The sequence below is a fragment of the Cupressus sempervirens genome, chromosome 6, assembly GCF_028749045.1.
Source record: "Cupressus sempervirens isolate cs-2001-9-10 chromosome 6, ASM2874904v1, whole genome shotgun sequence".
In the NCBI taxonomy this organism is placed as follows: Eukaryota; Viridiplantae; Streptophyta; class Pinopsida; order Cupressales; family Cupressaceae; genus Cupressus; species Cupressus sempervirens.
In genome coordinates, this window is record NC_143123.1 from 300935784 (window position 1) to 300941343 (window position 5560).

Below are 5560 nucleotides of genomic sequence, written 5' to 3' on the forward strand. Positions count from 1 at the left end.
GACATCTACTAATATTTTTTGTTTTCTTGACACCTTCTATATCACTCCACACTTGAACTTCACTTGGCACCTGAAGTTTACTCGATACACACTAGATTTTGCATTTGCTCGGCACTCAGTGATGAACTTAGTTTAAGCTTTGAAGTCAACCTTATTTCAACTTATTCCTTCATAGTTTCTAAGTGTGACCAACCTCTTTATCTTCAAGTATGTTATCAATACATCATTTAACCATTGTCTTAGCTAATCCTTACACTTCATTACATAATCATAACTCAACCTTTCCCTTAGGTTCTTTTGTTACATCTTGTTGATTAAATCCTCTTCATCAATCAACTAAGTGATAGTACTTGGATCTTATAGAGTTCCTACAAATAGAAAGTTTGACATCAATGATAAGACAATGATTAAAAACATTCTTTTAACAACAATATCCCTCTTTCAATCATATTTACAACAATCTCCCTCTTTGGCATTGATGGAAAACCAAACTGATCAACCATCAAACCAAACTATTCAACCATGTTATTGAAGTGCTAACTAGGTTAGAACAGTAAGTCAAATGCCAAAAGGAAATTGTGTTACCATTAGTTGTCTCATCTCCTTCTCTTGATCTACTATCATGATTGCTTTACTTCTACTTCTCCCTCTTAGCTATTGTATCCTTTCTTACATTCTCTCCCTTTGTATGCATTTCTCATCTTCTATTTTTTCTTTCTATATCTATTTTTTTTATTAGCTTCTTCATCTTCTCCCTCAACTATTGATCAATTTTTGATATTTCTTCCTCTTTGACAACAATTCCAAAGACATATTAACATTTTAGCATCTCATCATGCAAGTGTAGCATTTGTAGGTTCTTTTAATTTTTCCCTCTATCACCTTGCTTATGACTGATTTGGAACTTCAGTACTTTAATTACTTCAGGAATAATCCTAAAGTAAGTATCCTTTGCATCAATATGTAACATTTCAACTATCAATTCATTTGATGTAGGGCAACCTTTCTTTTACTTCAAGTAGCCTTGGCTAGGGGTATCACCCCTAACTTTCTAAGATACTCAAAAGCATCTTTAGGTAGTGCTTTTGTGAAAATGTCAACAATATATTCCTTTGAGCTAAAATATTCCATCTTCACTTGTTTGTATTCCACTAATTCTCTAACATAGTAATACTTGATTGCAATATGCTTTGTTTTGGCATGCATTACAGGGTTCTTGGATATGTTTATAGCACTTATATTATCACAATAAAGTATCATAGGCTCATTTACCTCTTCCTTCATACCTTGCAATAGATATTTGATCCATACAATATCAAGGCAATTGATAGTAGCTACAACATATTCAACTTTTGTTGTGGACTATGAGGTACAACTTTTCTTTTTGTTGGTCCATGTAATCAATCTTATTCCCAGGAAAAGTGCTCCTCCACAGTCTACATTAGTATAGGCTCTTAGCTCAAACTTTTCACTTCTTTTGTAGTATAGACGAAAGTCATCAGTTCCTTTTAGATACCTTAGTATTCTTTTTACTACCATCAGATAATTTTCTCTTGGATTTGTAGAAAATCTTACCACTATTCCAATAGCTAATACAATATCTGGTCTACTATGTACAACATACTACAACTTTCAAATCATTGATCTATACCTTGTTTGATTCACTTCAGCTAACTCATTATTCTTTGATAACTTATGTCCTATTACCATTGGTGTGCTAACTAGTTTTGAGTCTTCTAATCCAAATGTATTGAGTATCTAGTTGATGTATTTTGATTGGGTCACAAATATTCCATGCTTCAATTGATGTACTTGCAATCCAACAAAGAACTTGATTTCTCCAAACATTGACATTTCAAACTCATGTTTCATTTGATTAGAAAAATCTTTGCATAGAACATATTTTCCTCCAAATATTATATCGTCAATGAAGATTTTAGATATCAAAATGTCTTTACCTTTTTTAGCCTTGATATATAGGTTGTTGTTGTCATCTATTCTCTCAAATCCTATCTTCACAAGATATTTGTCCTGTCTCTCATACCATTCTCTAGGTTCTTACTTCAAACCATAAAGTGCCTTATGCAATTTGCAAACCTTATCCTTGTTGTTGTCATCAAAAAATCCCTCTAGTTGTTCTATGTAGACTTCCTCTTCCAGTATACCATTTAGAAAAGTAGACTTCACATCCATTTGGTAGACTTTGAAACCTTTGTAAGCAACATATGCAAGTAGTGTTCTTAATGTTTCCATTCTTGCAACAGGGGCAAATGTTTCTCCATAATCCAATCCTTCTTCTTATGCATAGCCTTTGCAAACTAGTCTGGCTTTGTTTCTAGTTATTTCACCATTCTCATCAAGTTTGTTCCTAAACAACCATTTAGTACCAATTACATTCTTATTAGTTGGCCTAGGAACTAGGGTCTAGGTTTGGTTCTTCTCAATCTAATCTATCTCCTCTTCTATAGCTTTATACTAGTCATCATCTTGTAGCGCATCTTTTACCATTTTGAGCTCAACCTTGCTCAGTAGGCATGATTCATTCCTTAGTCTATTCCTTTTCATTGGTCTTGCATCCTTATCACCAATGATTTGATCTGCAGAGTGATGTCTTCTTACATACTTGGCTAATCTTGGTTCTATCTTTCTTTCCATGTTTGATCCTTCAGCTTTAGAGTCATTTTTCTCTTCTCCATCTGGTAGTTCATCATTTCTTTCATGTATGCTATTTTCAAAATTAGAATATGCATTTTCTTTATTCTACAACTCAACTTCTCAATGTAGCTCGGCATTCATTTTTTGTGACTTGGCTGATACTAAAATTTTTTGTTGATTCCCAACTTGATTGGCAATATTATCTTTAGCAGTCATTCCTTCATAGAAGTATATAAAGGATATATAATCTTCTGGTTGCTTAGTTTCATTAACCTGAACTTCTACATGCTCATCAAAATTAACATTTGCACTCTCCAAAATCTTATTAGTGTTAGTATTTAAACACTTATATGCCTTACTTCTAGTGGAGTATCCAAGGAATATGCCCTCATCACTTTTTGCATCAAACTTGCCATTTCTCGTATCTTTAAGAATATAGCATTTACAACCAAATATTTTGAAATTTTTTACATTAAGTGAGTGACCATACCATAGTTCAAAAGGTGTTGTAGTTGTTCCTTTCTTCACTTGGACTCTATTCAGAGTGTAAACAATAGTACTTACAACTTCTCTCCAATGCTTTAGAGCAACATTTTTCTCCATCATCAAGGTTATTGCACAGTCTATTACTGACCTATTCCTTCTCTTAGCAATGTCATTCTATGGGGGAGTTCTTGGTGCTTATGTTTGCCTTTTGATTCCCTTATCATTGTAGAATATCTCAAATTATTTTGATGTAAACTCTCCTCCTTTGTCTAACCTTAGGCATTTTAGAATCTCTTGTTTCTTTCTGAACTCTAGCCAAATACCACTTAAACATTTGAAATGCATCAGATTTTTTCTTTAAGAACATGGCAATCATCATCCTTGAATAATCATCCACAAAAAACATTATGTATATGTCTCCTAGGTAGCTTTGCACTTCTATTGGACCACATAAGTCTGTATGGACTAACTCTATTACTTCTTTAAAAGTGTATGTTTTGCTTTTAAAACTAGACTTAGTCATCTTTCCTAGTTGACATTTTTTGTACATTGTATTTTTAGACTTTTTTAGTTTAGGCAAACCTTTGGCTTTCTTCTTTTTGTTGATACTAATCGGATTGTCAAAGTTAACATGACACAATCTTTTATGCCATAACCACACATCATCAAGTCTAACAACAAGACAAGTTGTATCTTCTATATCTAGGTAAAATAGATTACTTCTAATTTGTTCACCGTTTCCTATCAAATCTCCATCAATGTCATAGATTTTTGACATTTTATTTCCAAATTCTACTTTGCAACCTACATTTCCTAAGTGTGATACAGTCAACAAGTTGTATTTCAATCCTTCAACATAGTATTCATTATCACATGAGATTTTATCTGTAAATTTAATTGAACCTTTTCCTTTGATTTGACATGGAGCATCATTTCCAAATCTAACACTATTTCCATCATATTGAGTAAAGGTAATAAACTTACTTTTATCTCATGTCATGTGATGTGAGCATCCACTATCTATGATCTACTTTTCATTCTTGTTCACATAAGTTACTAGTGCGGTTGCTTCATCTTCATCTAATTCATCCTTCATGGCCATATAGACTACTTCATCATCATTCTCATCAAAATCTTCTTCAACAATGTAGCATCTTTTTCCTTTTTCCTTGTAATATCTACTATCATCTTCTCTTTTGTTCTTGTACTCGTTTCCTTCTTTGTAGTTCTTCTTCTATGTACATCTTGCAGCAATATGACCTACTTCATTGCAATTAAAACAAATGATAAGTAGTTTACCTTTGAATTTACCTTTGCCTCTATGGAATCTTCTAGCCAATAGTGCTTCCAACTATTCCACATCTTCCTCATCTATGCTACTGTCACTGGATGCATGTTTTCCTTTTTTACTCTTCTTCTTTGATTTCACCTCCTCAATGTCTTTCATTGTCAACTTAGCCTTGAAAGTAGATTCAAGGTTCTCAATTCTGTAGTTATCAAAATTGGATGGTTCAAATGCAGTAAGTCTTCCCACTATTTCTTTAAAGGCTAGTGTGTTTCCTTGTACACACCTTAGCTTTTGGATGGCTAAAAATCTAATAGCATAGATAGGAAGCAAGTTCCTTAAGTATTTTCTATTGACAGTCTCTTCTTCGAATTGACCACCTAGGCTTCTTATTACACTTACCACTTCTTTCATTCTAGCAACATATTGAGCAGCATTTTCACCTTTCTCCATTTTCATGTCATCAAACTTCCCTTTGAGGCTTTCTCTCTTTGCTCTCTAAACATTCTGATCTCCACCATAGATATCTGACAAGGCTTTCCACATTTTGAATGCAGTATCACATCCTTTGATGTCATCAAATTCAACATAACTGAGTGCAGAGGCAATCTCTAGCATTGCCTGAATTTTGTTCTTTCCTTTTGTTCAAATCATTTGTAGCGAGGGGTCTAGCTAGGTCTACATGTTCTGCTCTAATTGAGGTTTTTTCATAATCACCTATTGATCCAAGGTGCAGTTTCATCAAATTTTTCCATGCAACAAAGTTGTCTTTGTTAAGCTTGGGTACTTCTCTCTTGGACATATTGATCTTCTTACTTCTAGTACTTTGAAACTAAATCAGTAGATGGCTCTGATACCAATTATTAGAAATTCTTTAGAATAATTGAGAGTGGGGGGTGAATCAGTTGTTCAAGGTCCAAATGTCCAATTCAAACTTTTCATCAAGTAAAGTGTGCCCATCTAACTATTTATTCATCCAAGCTTTAACTTTCCTATTCAGTAAGTTATTGTAAATCAACATGCAAACATAACACATGAAAAGATCAACACATAACATAGTGATTTACATAGAAACCCAATTTGGAAAAAACCACCAGTAACATGCTACTCAATTCTCACTCTTTTGAAGTGATG